Source organism: Carettochelys insculpta, chromosome 15, assembly GCF_033958435.1.
Source record: "Carettochelys insculpta isolate YL-2023 chromosome 15, ASM3395843v1, whole genome shotgun sequence".
Lineage (NCBI taxonomy): Eukaryota > Metazoa > Chordata > Testudines > Carettochelyidae > Carettochelys > Carettochelys insculpta.
The window spans coordinates 34,136,128-34,150,077 of record NC_134151.1 but is presented as its reverse complement, the minus strand read 5'-3'; positions in this window follow the sequence as shown (position 1 = coordinate 34,150,077).

The window sequence follows — 13,950 nt, the reverse complement described above, 5'->3', positions numbered from 1 at the left end:
CCATGGTTTGCAGTGGGTTTAACGCACCAGTAAAAGTGCACAAAGTTGCATCGCCTGAACATTGAAATCCCTGCAGCTGGCATAGGGAGCACTCAAGGCAGCTCCCCACCAAGCAAACCCATTGACAACCCAAGAGGTATGTCTTTGAATGACTGCTTCATTGCCATCTTTTGTGTGGCCTGGTAACCACTCTTCTATGAATGTTCCAAATTTGCAGAAGCAAAACCCTTCCCTTAGAAATCTCATCCCACTGCATCTGAGCCTGAGCACTCTTTGATAAAAATAATGGGGAAATTTGATTCAAAGAGGATGAGAAAGAGGAGCAAGTTAAAGTCTCCTAAGAAAGTTAATTTCTCCTTTCCGAATAGGCATTTTACTGTGTCACCCGCCCCGCCCAACAAAAAAAACAAAAACCAACCCCCAAAAACACAAACCTGAAACATGCTGATGGGAAAGTTTTGGCCTTCCATTCAAGAATTGCTTTGGGATCAGCATAGCCTTGATCAAATTCACGTGGAGAAAATGATTTTGTCTTCCCCCCTCCCAGCCCATGACTACAGAGAATGGAATGGAGAACTCAGCCTCGGATTACCAGGGGTGTGGAAGTGCAGGTACACTACTAACAAGCGGGGTTCCCGCTCACTTCTCCATCTACAGGTGGAATAAATTTTGTGATGTGCACTGAGGCAGGTGCGGAGGTGCACCACCAATAGAAACACATGCTGCTGGCTGAGACCTGCTGTGGGGGCTCTGCTAATCAGATGGGCAGCACCCAAATCTCTCCTGGATGTCCACCTAAGCACTCATCTTACAGGGAAGACTGCCAGCAAGATCCAGGCCAACTCTAGCATCTTGACTGATTACATGCAGTAAAGCCATTTCAACCAGGCATTCTCCAGCTCCACCACTGGGAAATTAAGTCATCCATCCTGTGGTCTTATTTTGGCCCTCTAAGTAAAATATAACAGCAAGAACAAAGCAAACAAAGCCAAATCACAGAGGAGTCCAGTATTTGCCTTTTCGTACAGGATACTAATTTCTGCAACCTAAATCAGCAACACCTTGAAGCGCACATCTATGTGCTCGTTACATCAGGGCCTAACAATGATTGCTGTTGTCTCTGCCGGCCCTCTTATGGACTTCATGGTTTTGGAAATGGCAATTTTATGTTGCGAGAATGTTGTTTGGAATGAGTGCCTTCTGAATGCATCAAACCAGGGTAGTCAGCAGGCAACAGGCCCCATGGCCACTGCAGGCCCTGGGACAAGGTTGGGAGGGGGGCTGGCTCCACACCCCAGAAGGGTTGGGGCCAAGGGTGGAAGGGGCATGGTCTAGGGCAGGGAGCCCTTCATGCCACTCAGACCATGGCACTGCCCCTGCCCTTCCCTACCAGCCACGCAGAGTGGCAGAACATTGCTGCTGTGGCACCTCAAAGGGCGCCCAGAGTTTCAGCTGCCACCACAGCTGAAGTATCAGGAGCAGCAGGCAAAGGCCCAGACTCCTGTGAAACACCAGGCCCTGGGGTAACTGCCCCTTTGCCCCCTGTCAGCTGGCCTGTCAGCAGGGCAGAAGGGCTGACAAAAGTGAAAGTAAGATCCAGGCAGAAAGCAGTTTCAGGCATGACACTTCTTCTTCCCATCTCTAGCTACGTCTACACGGGTATGCTACGTTGAAATAGCTTATTTTGATGTAGCGAAATCAAAATAAGCTATTTCGATGAATAGCGTCCACATGTCCTCCAGGGCTGGTGCCATCGACGTTGGGCAGCACCATATCGAAGTAGGCGCTGCAGGGGAGTGTCTACACACCACAGCGGCCCACATCGAAATAAGGGTGCCAGGAACAGCTGCAGACAGGGTCACAGGGCGGACTAGCACTTCCGGGGCAACAGCAAGCTACTCCCTTAAAGGGCCCCACCCAAACACACTCAGCCTGCACAGCATGCGGTCTGCAGAGCCACAAGCACGCACACCCCGTGGAAGCAGCATGGACCCCCAGCAGCAGCAGCAGCAGCCAGAGGTCCATACACCCGCCCCTGCAGGAGCAGTGCTTGCCCTGCTTAGTGCCATGCAGGAGGCAGCTGATCATCTTTTATTTGTGGAAGAGGAGCTGCCCCCAGGGGATGAGGAAGCAGCCCCAGACCTTGCTGCCCTCCGACCCCTCCCCACCGCCGCACACGCCGCACATGCCGTCGGCTGTGGAGCTACCCCACGAGCACGGACTGGTGTGAGCGGCTGGTGCTCGGCAAGTGGGACAATGACCGCTGGCTGCAGAATTTCCGGATGAGCCAGCAGACATTCCTGGAGCTATGCCAGTGGCTCACCCCTGCCTTACGGCACCAGGACACCTCCATGCGACATGCCCTCACTGTAGAGAAACGGGTCGGCATCACTGTCTGGAAGCTGGCCACTCCAGACAGCTACCAATCCGTAGGGCACCAGTTCGGCGTGGGCAAGGCCACCGTCGGGGCTGTCCTCATGGAGGTAAGAGGACCCGGGGGCGGGGAGCCCGGGGGTGGAGGGCCAGACACACCCTGCACACCCCTCACTGGTGCTCTCTCATGTCCTTCCCCTGCAGGTCGTCCGTGCCATCAATGCCCTGCTCCTCCACAGGCTCGTGCGTCTTGGGGACCCGGATGCTGCCATCGCGGGGTTTGCCAGCCTGGGCTTCCCAAATTGCTTTGGGGCTCTGGATGGGACCCATATCCCCATCCGTGCCCCGGAGCACAGCGGAGGACACTTCCTCAATAGGAAGGGCTACCATTCCGTGGTCCTCCAGGCCTTGGTGGACAGCCAGGGCCGCTTCCTGGACATTTATGTTGGCTGGCCTGGCAGCACCCACGACGTCCAGGTATTCAGAAATTCGGGCCTGTGCCGCTGGGTGGAGGCGGGGACCTACATCCCCCAGTGGGAGATCCCTGTGGGGGACACCACCATGCCCCTCTGCATCATTGCAGACGCAGCGTACCCCCTCTGGCCCTGGCCCCTTACACGGGCCATGTCACAGCCAGCCAGGAGCGGTTCAACACGCACTTGAACCATGCATGCCAGGTGGTCGAGCGCACTTTCGGCCTCTTCAAAGGGCGCTGGAGGTGTCTCCTCACCTGCCTGGATGCAGGCCTCACCAACATCCCCCAGGTTGTGGGCGCGTGCAGCACACTCCACAACCTGGTGGAGAGCAAGGGAGAGGCCTTCTTCCAGGGCTGGGCTGTGGAGGCTGGCAGGGCAGACGTCTAGCCACCCGCTGCCCACAGTCGCCAGGTCGACCCTGAGAGGATCCGGGTCCGGGAGGCCCTGTGGGCCCATTTTGACCAGGCTGCGGGGTGAACGCTGGCAGGGCCAGCTGCGGGCGAGCCACCCAGTGCACCCCCGCACCCTCCACAACACTCCCTGCCCCCATGCCCACACCACAGAGCACCCGAGAGCACCCCCCCGACACTTTTCTTTGAAATAAATGGAAATGTTGTTTCAGACCAAACAGTGCAACCTTTTATTAATAACATAGAAAAAAAGGGGGGAACTATTTACATGGGGGGGCAGCTAGCAAAACAGGGGTCCAACAAAAACTATATACAAATGGGGGATATGTACAAAGGGGTGGGGAGGGCCACGTCCTCGGCCCCGCACCCTAATGTCCAGCGCCTGGTGTTGGAGGGTGCGACCCTCGCCTCGGCCAGAGCCCTGGGCGAGGCTGGGTGGGGGCTGGGAGAACCAGCAAATACGGCTGGGCAGTGTCCACAGGCCCATGGTCCCCCTCGGCCGCAGGCCCCAGGGTGGCTGATGGCGGAGGGACGGCAGGTGGAGCGGTGGGTGGCGCAGCGGGTGGGGGGGCCAGGTGTTGCGCTATGTACTCAAAGGTGCTCATGAAGGCCCCCCATGCCTCCTGGCACCAGGCCAGCGCTCGCTCTTGGAGCTCCAGCCTCCGCTTCTCCACCCACAGGCGCCGCTCCGACACCTCCAGCTGACACTGGAGGGTTGCGAGCAGCTGGGGTTCTGTGGCCATCCGCGGGTGGCTCCTCCTCTGTCGGCCTCGTCCTGGGGCTGGTCGGTGCTCCACCAAGGGGCTGGCCTGCTGGGATGGCCCTGGTGTGCTTTCTGGGACCACAGACACCTCGCTGGCACTCTCCGGGCCCTCCGATGGTGCAGCTGCAGAACACAGGGGGGGAAGAAGAGTGGAGACAGCCGTTAGTGTGGGCCCTGACCCATGACCCTTGTCCCCCAACCCCTCTGCTGCTGGTTCCCTATCCCCGTCCCCGGGAGATGCTGATGATGATGATGGGTGTCCCCCCTGCTCCCCACGGGGGACCCTAGGTTCCGCTCCCCCCATCCCCAGGGATGGGGCATGGTGCTGTTCTGCTTGGGGGGCAGAGGCTGATGGACTCTTCTGAGGGACATGCCGCTGCTGTCCTTGGGGCCATGGTCATCTGGGCATGTGGAGGGCCCTGGTCATGTCTGTTGTCCCCGCCCCTTAACCCCGGGGGTGTGCATCGGGGGGGTACATACCTGATGGTCTGCTCCCATGGTCAGGGGACACCCGGTGGGCGGACGCCCTGCTGGAGCTCCGGGATGGGATGGTGATCTGGAGCCCCCCATCGCTGGAGGAGTATTCCCCCTCCTCCTCCTCCTCCGGTGCCCCAAGGGGTGGGTTCCTGGAGGGGCCCCTGGGGTGCGGGACTTGCCTCTGGGGCAGACTCTGCCTCCGGGGCCTGCTGGGGCTCGTTGGCTGATGTATCAAGAGTGGCCGGAGGGGAGGAGGTGTGCTGGGGGCCCAGGATGGCCCTGAGCTCCCTGTAAAAGGGGCAAGTGGCGGGGGCGGCCCCAGATCGGCTGGCCGCATCCTCGGCCTGGGGGTAACCCTGACGCAGCTCCTTCACCTTACTTCTGACGTGGTCAGGAGTGCGGGCAGGGTGACCCCGGGCAGCCAGGCCCTCGGCCAGCCGAGTGAACGCATCCGCATTCCTCCTCTTGCTCCCCATTACCTGGAGCACCTCCTCCTCACCCTAGAGCCCCAGCAGGTCGCGGATCTCGGCCTCCATCCAGGAGGGGCCCCGCTGCCTCTTCCCCAGCTGGCTGCCAGCCTGGGAGCCCTGGCTCCCCTTTGGGGGGGTGCCCTGGGGGCGCTTGGGGGGCTGGCTGGCTGCCATCGTTGGGTGTTGAGCTGCGGCTGCTGCGGGTGTGCAGGCTGAGCACGTGGCAATGCTGCTGCCTGCACACGCTCTCAGATTCCTGCACAGGAACTCAGGGGGCGGGGAGCTTTAAGGGGCTGCTGCACATGGCGACCATAGAGCTCAGGGGCTGGAGAGAGCGTCTCTCAACCCCTCAGCTGATGGCCGCCATGGCGGACCCCGCTATTTCGATGTTGCGGGACACGGATCGTCTACACGTGCCCTACTTCGACGTTCAGCATCGAAGTAGGGCGCTATTCCCATCTCCTGTTGGGGATAGCGACTTAGACAACTCGTCGCCTTACGTCAATTTCAACTTCGAAATAGCCCTTGCCAAGTGTAGACGTGGCAGGCGCTATTTCAAAGTTGGCACGGCTACTTCGAAGTAGCCGGCTCGTGTAGATGCGGCTTCTAAGTGATATGCCTTGTCTCTCACATACATTATAAGATTCAATAATATGCCCTAGAGCAATTTCTAATGGGTGTAAGAACTGCTGCTTCCTACATTAAAATATGTATTCAGATAAAGCTTGTTGTCAGATTCAGCTAAACCAGTACTGACTATTGTTCTTCCAGTTCACCTTTCCTTCTTATTCCCTGAGGGACTGGGATCATTCAGCTTTTATGCAGAAATTCCTGCTTAACACAATCTGCTAAAATAGACCAAAAGTTGAGATTTTGTGTTTTGAATTCCCACCTTCTCTCTCTCCTTGTCTCTGTAATGGTTTTTCCCCATACATTCTTCTTTGTCTTTGTACACTTCACCCTAAAGTCCTCTCCCGGGCTGTACCTGCCTAGAACAAAACTGTCTCAACCAGGAAAGTAAAGAGAAAAATATCAGTATGGCTAATGTTTCTTCCCCTTCCAACTCTACAGAATTCAAGATACCATTCAAGGTTCAGTTGGAATCCTCTTAACATGAGATTGTACCACCTCCAATGGATTGTCAACTGTGAGCAACAGATATGGAACTTCTGGATCTTGCTGCAGCAACTTTCACCGCCTGAACTAAACTGCAAACTCCACTAAGCCATGGCTGTAGCAACCTCACCTATTTTAAGTAGGCCTTGCCACTACTGGCATGGGCCAGTGCACCATCAGGCATGGGCATGGCTTACAGCTGCATAGAATCATAGAATATTAGAACTGGAAGAGACCTCAAAAGGTCATCAAGTTCAGGCCTCTGACCTCACAGCAGGACAAAGCACCATCTAGATCATCCCTGTTAGATATTGTATCTAACCTGTTCTCTAATATCTCCAATGATGAAGATTCTACAACCTCCCTACACAATTTATTCCAGTGTTTCACCACCTGATAGTTAGGAATTTTTTTCCTAATGTCCAACCTAAGCTGCCCTTGCTGCAATTTAAGCACATTGCTTCTTGTCCTATCCTCAGAGGAGAATATTTTTTCCCTCTTCATTGTAACAAGGAGGAGGAAGAGGGAGTAGGCTGTAGATGCTGGAGAACAGATTGGAACATAGACTCAGCCCCTGCCGTTGTCCACCATTGCTCTTTCCCCTGCCATTGACTAGATGGCTGTCCAATCAGGGCGGTAATGGAGATAAGCCTAGAATAGCTGTATTTCCAGAATGAAATCACAGACTATAATATTATTTTAGTGCAATGAGAGTTGCAGCGTTTCTTCATATGTGCATGAGGAGAGGGGCTCTGTTCCCAGCCTCTGCAGCTATCAGGAGATCCACCAGAGACTCAGAGAATCTGTATAGAGTTCCTTCAGGCTACTCTCCCCCATGTGCCTGTAGCTATCAGACTGGCAACCATGCAAGGCTGTCTGAATGGCTGGAAGGAAACTCAGGAGTGAATGATGCATGTCCCTTCTAACCTCATTCTCCTGTAGTACTCCCATTCATGGATCCTTGGGTCCAGGTGAGAAGCAGTGGCATAAAGGCCGGTAATCTACTCCCTCTCCACTCCCATGCACACTCCTATTGGTAGGGGAAGAGTCGGTCACAGAAGAGACCTGGTCTGCCTCTAAGCCTATGTGTTCTCAGTTCTTAATCTGAGAAAACAAAGGAATCGCATTGCATCCAACCTTTATACTCACCTGTTCTCTCTTCCACCTCTCCTGCTGCTGAGTGACTGAGAGGAGATGTGGGAAGAGAAAACACAATGTCCAAGCCCTGATACTGGAATGCTGGTTATGGAGACGCTGAAGTGAGAATGCCCAGAACTTGACTCTGATGCTGTAGGGCCAAGCTGAGGGAGAGACAGATTGCTGCATACTCTGAAAGGAGGAATAATAAATGAGATGCAATATTAAAGCTGTAAATAATTCCACAGCTGCATATATCTGCCCCTTCCTGCGCTGTTGTACAGCAGGGAGCTCCACAGCAGTACACCCTCTTTCTCTTTCTGAGAACAGCTGCTACTACTTTGTTTTGTTGAAAAAATAAAATCGAATTGACTCCCCTGCTAGCAGACTACTGAGTGAACAGAAGCCTGCTCAGGGCATTCGCTGTGTTTTGCTGGGGGGGAGAAGAGCCAATGTACAGAAAACAAAAGGTTTGGCTGGCCTTTGAGACAAAGCAATGGTAGAAACAGAAACACATTGCTATTTGCATTTTTTCAGCAAGTGTAACGCAAATAGACCCTGGTTGTCAGCAGGTGGAGGTTGAACCTGCAACCTGAGGGGCTAAAGCCAACTGCTCCTAAGGATGTGGCTAGGCTATGTGGGATATCAACTCAGTTGGGGTTGATCTTCCAGAATTTGATTTTGCAAGCCTGGTAGCTATGCATAAAATCAAACTATCTGGAACTGGCAGCTGACCCCTGTACCCTTCAATATCGTGAGGAGTAAGGGAGGTCAACGGGAGAAACTCTTCTGTCAACTTCTCTCTGAGGAGGGCCAGGTAAGTCGACTGCAGATAAATCGATTCTAGCTGTAGCTAGAATTGAGTATCTACAATTGACTTACCTGCCTAGTGCAGGCCAAGCCTTAGTGAAGGCTGTAGAGTAGGCTTCAAACTACCTTGTCAGTGGCCTCAGTGCCTCTAGGTCACTCTAGCAAATCCATTTTAATGAGACAGGGCAGGGAAAACAGGAACATAGGAGATAGAACCTCATCCTGTGGTGTATAGACACGTAAGAGATGCAGAATGAATTAATAATAATAATAATAATCATAATAGGGAACATCCTTATTTAGAGCCTAATCCTGTTCCCTGCTTTAAACCCAAACTCAGGAGCACCTGCAGCACTTAGGAAAAAGAAATCCTTTCTATACTAGCCCGTTTCATTATCCCGTGTCAGCTTTGAATCTCTAGTGTCCAGGAAGTTGGTGGTATGTGTTCATGGCTGTGTCTCCAGTGGTGCCATCCTGATGCCCACATTTCAAAGAACAGGGAAATCAGGGTTGCCAGGTCTTACAATATTTGAGGGTTTTCCTACTGCCCAAACTACTGATCACATGAATCCATCTCAGTGTCTTTCTATTTTTTCTTTTTTTAATGGGTATATCATCACTATGAGGAAGATCAACCTGGTCAGGGTCAATATTCAGGGGTTTGATTTTGCACACCTAGTAGGGAGGCATGAAATCAAACTACCTGGGGTCGGCTGTCGACACCTGTACTCCTCAATATTATGAGGGACCAGGGAGGTTGATGTGATAATAAATTTTGATATGTGCACCAAGGCACAGACTGATGTGCACCACCCATAGAAACACATAAAGTCCACTGTGGGTGCTGTGCTAATCAGCTGGGCAGCACCTGAATCTCTCCTGGAACACTGATGCCAGCTAATTGGCAGAGCATTTGCAGGCAGTGACCTAGTGCAGTGCAACAAGGCAATGGCATGGGCACGGATGCATGGGAAGCAGTTCGAGGACACCACAAGAAGATGGCAACCACATGATTTTTGATCTGTTGCACTGATAAAGCTAAATTTTAGGACATTTGAATGTTTTATCTTTGGTACAAATACTCCAGTGGCATTACAGTGTCTGTTACTTTGCATGAAAATGTCCTTTCCAGCCAATCAAATGATTCCATGGTGGAATTTTACTGGGGAGACAACCACAGGATTCAGCCCATTTGCCATTTGGCAGTGCTTTGCAAATTTGAAAGTATTAATCACTAACCAGGGGCTGTACTCCTGGTGCCTGCCCCGGCAGCATGGGTGTGATGGGAAACGGCTCTTTTTCTCTCTGCTCACTAAACAAAAGCAGAAGGTTGAAAATCAAACTGTTTTGCTTTGAACAGTTGCTTAATGATAATGACTTATTTGCATAGTGCCTTTCTTCCCTCTCCAAGGACTTTGCAAATGGCTGAGGCAACTCTCAGTGGATGCAGACTTTGTAAGGCCACCACACTAGGTTGTCTCTGGACTTTGTCACCTACTGCTGTCTCAAAGCTCAGGCCAGGCCAGCACTTAGCAAATAGTGTAGCATGCCAGCTGGGAGGTCTGGGCAGTATAGCAGAGCCTTGCAGGAGCTCCTTGAGGTACCACAAATACATTTGCCACTGGTAAATTTCCAAACAGAAAGTATCTGTGCTGGAGACACAGAAGAGGAACTGTCGTAAGTTGTGTACATGTAGGATTAAATCCTGCAGTGCTGCTTGGGCAAAATGCCTATTGGGCTAAAACAGAATTTTTCCTGGACAGAGATAGACAGAAATACAGACAGACATATAAAATCATCATGCAACATCTCAAAGCATACTTTATTTATTGTGTGGGGAGACAGAACCTGTCCATTAACCCTCAACCAACATCAACAGTTGCCAGATATGTCCGAGTCCAATAGTTGTGTCAGCTCAACTATACTCCAGTTATTATTTCAATTACACTTCACGCTGATGGGGTGGGATTTATATTCATCCTGATCTTTTTTAGCTTATATATGCAAGAGATGTCTGCCCTTTCAAATTCCTGATATTACTATTAAAGTAGCGCCCACATATGCTAAGTGCTCTACAGACATAAAGAAAGACAAAGTGCCTGCCCCAAAGACATTCTGACAATAGAGATGAAAGATCGCAGCAGGCTGATGGAAAAGGACTCAACATGCAAGTCATGGGGTAGGGGTAATGACTGACATCTGTTCCATTTTTGGTTTTACTTTTTTTTACATTAGATTTGGCCATTAGTGGGGTCTAGTCCCCACATGAGATGCAAGAGAGCAGATCCTGGGGTTTCCACAGTTACATGGAACACTTTTACAGCACTGAAGCCTTATATTTGTATTTATTTATTTACTATAATCCTCTTGTTTATTTACTATTTTTACCTTGTCCTTTAACTCTTGCCTAATTTTTGCTCATTTCTTCTGACGCCAGTGTTATTTTATTCGTTTTGTTTTTTTCTTAACCCTTACCTACAAAGTATATTGTCTTTTCGTCTTTTCTATTTTTCACCCTACTGGACTAAAGCCAAACAACCGAAAACCCAGGCTTAGCCTTGAGGCAGGCAAGGGAAAAAGACACTTCCCTTTTTCCAAGGTTAGCCAAACATTTACAAAAGCTTCACACAGTTGAGTTATCTTTGCTCCTCCCCTTAGAGAATTTTACGAATGTTTCTTTATGAAAACAAATAGACCAGAATGGTCCTATGTCCTGACTACAGCTCTGAAGGTACACCCAGTCTGTCAGCTAATGTGATGTCCTTGGTATTTCATAGCCATTAAGATCTTTAAGAGCCTTGGTTGAAGTGTGATATAAGTGGAAAACATTTTCTAAACGCTAGTTCACCAACTTGGCCTCACAGTTTGTAGCTGGGTGGCATTTATTAGCTGAAATTCTATTTTGAAAAAAAAATGCAGATTTGGTGACCCCCAAAACATTCTGTGAATTCATGGCATAAATTGTTGCATCTAAAATAAAAAAAGCTAAAGGAAAAATTCAGACAAATTCACTTTTTTCATTTTCAATATGAAATAGTCTTTTTTGTCTGAAATAACCTTTTGTTTTGAAAGGTCCTTTCATTTTATTTTATTTTTAAATAGACTCTTTATCATGGTCCAAGTCAAAACTATGCATTTAGATTTGGTCAGAACGAAATGTTTCACTCAACCCAGAAGCTTGCTAGTGTATAGGAGAAGTATGACCCGTGGGTACAGTGCTTATGAACATGTCTTGCAGCCTTGAGTTTGATCCTGATGTGCAGTGGGGCAGGGACAGAGCCCCATTCCCTTGGAGTTCCAGCAATTTTGTGTGCCATTGTGCCCCCACAGGTCATGCAAATCAGCAGGGGTGGTGGTGGGGAGGGGAAGATAGCTCCTTGTCTCCCCCATCCTATTGCCTTACATGACAGGGATGGTATCAAAGAGATATGGTGACTACTGGACCTGAGCCAACTTCAGACATTCACAATTTATATCTAAGTCTCTGCACCACCAAAAAAAAAAAAAAAAAAGCCCAGAGGCTGGCTTAAAAATCATGAGATTTTTAAACAAACAAACATTAGGTTCTTTACATTTGCTTTCTGCCTTTTGAACCTTCGGGTTTCTCATTTCCTTTGTAACCCTGGGTCAATAATTTCCTTTGCAGGTTGAACCTCTCTAGTCTGGCACTCTCTTCTCCAGCAACATCCGTAATCTGGCAGTATTGGCAGGGTTAAGCTTCTTGTGGTCCCATAAAGTTTTAGCAGCCACCAGTCCTGGCGCTCAGTGTTCTGGGCTCTTATTTACTTGTAAATGTCTTCTAAGAGCCCAGTAAGAAGTGGAAGTGTTGGTAGTGCTTCTAGACAATATTGACCTTTGTTGGAAATATCCTGAGATCTGGCAATACTGCTTAAGACAGCCAATCACAGGAAGGTCAGCCCTGCACCAGACTCACCTTGTACATTAATTAGTCCCCTCTTCCATGAACAGTATTATGACATGGCAGTTCTAACACTGGACTCAACAGGGCTGCTCACAGAATGAGCGTGTACTCAGAATCTGTAGTGGCAATATCAACCAATTTCATACCTAATTATATCAAAACAAAAAACCAGTCAAGTAGCACTTTAAAGACTAACAAAATAATTTATTAGGTGAGCTTTCGTGGGACAGACCCACTTCTTCAGACCATAGCCAGACCAGAACAGACTCAATATTTAAGGCACAGAGAACCAAAACAGTAATCAAAGTTGACAAATAAGAAAAAAAAATTCATCAAGGTGAGCAAATCAGAGAGCAGAGGGGCAGAAGGGGGGGTGTCAAGAATTAGATCAAGCCAAGTATGTGAAAGAGCCCCTATAACGTCCCAGAAAGTTTGCATCCTGGTACAAACCATGTGTTAATGTGTCGAATTTGAATATGAAAGAGAGTTCAGCAGCTTCCCTTTGTAAAGCAGACTGAAAATTCTTCTTCAATAAAACTTGGACTTTTAAGTCATTAACAGAATGGCCTGTTAACTCTGTTCACGACTTAAAAGTTTGTGTTTTCTTTGCTAGTTTGTTTTGCTAATTGACATGAGCTGTTGTCCCTTGGTTATCCCAAGTCAGGCCTCAAGACGCATGAAGGTTCTAAATGATATTGACAAAGGTGGCTCTGAGATATGGAATAGCCTCACCTGTGACACTGTAACACTTCAGGTTCTCTTGTCAGTAGCTCAGGCTTTGACTGTTTTCCTCAAATTCCAAGTCCAGGGCAGCCAACTGCAACACCAGACACACTTATGCAAATGCTAACGCTTTCAAAACAACTTCTTAGCTGCTAAGATTGTTCAGCAGCAAGCCCTCAACTTTCTGAGGTGCATATTGTATCCTAAGAGATGCTGAACACATGCAGCTCCCATGTAAATTAAAGGGCTAGATCAGCCTCTCCTACACTGGAACCAAGAGGATGGAATTCAGAGGAGCAAATCCCTAGAAAATTTCCCTTTGCAGAATTCCTTCCTGATTGTTCCACCATGGAGGGGAACAAGAGTATATGTTCTTCATGGAAGAAAAACTTAGAGGATCACCAAGATTCCATCCATCCCAAACACAAGAACTAGGGGTCACCAAATGAAATTAATAGGCAGTAGGTTTAAAACAACAAAAAGAAGTATTTGGAGTACACTGCAAAGTCAATCAGTGGAACTCCTTGCCAGAGGATGTTGTGAAGGGTAAGACTACAAAAGGGTTCACAAAGGAACTAGGTAAGCTCATGCAGGATAGGTTTGACAATAGCTATTAGTCAAAGTCGGCACAGGTCTGGATGCTGCTGCATAGCTGGAGCTAGTGGTTGTTGGCACAGCGCCTGGCTTTCTGCTGTACTGTTCTTCTGGCCTCTCTAAGTGCTTTCTGGGTACTCTGGCTCGGTGAGTGTTTGTACTCCAGGAGTGCAGCACACTTCTTTTCATGGACTTGGAATTTGAGGAAAACAGTCAAAGCCTGAGCTACTGACAAGAGAACCTGAAGTGTTACAGTGTCACAGGTGAGGCTATTCCATATCTCAGAGCCACCTTTGTCAATATCATTTAGAACCTTCATGCGTCTTGAGGCCTGACTTGGAATAACCAAGGGACAACAGCTCATGTCAATTAGCAAAACAAACTAGCAAAGAAACCCAAACCGTTGTATCTAAAGGTAAGCATGCAAAACTAACACTCGCTCTGGACTGCCATTATCTGGTTTTTTTTTTCTTTTTTTCCTCTCATAAACCCCATGGGTAGCTTTTGTAGGACAATTTAGGTGCAGGTGAGATGCGGCAGTAAAAACCATTGAAATTGACAACTGGTTTCTGGGAAATCCAAGTCAGAAAACATCTGGCTAATACCAATTTGTGGTTTGCTAATTCTATGGTTAGTCTTCCAAACACGTCCTGCAGGCAGCCATCAGGTGGAGATTTCT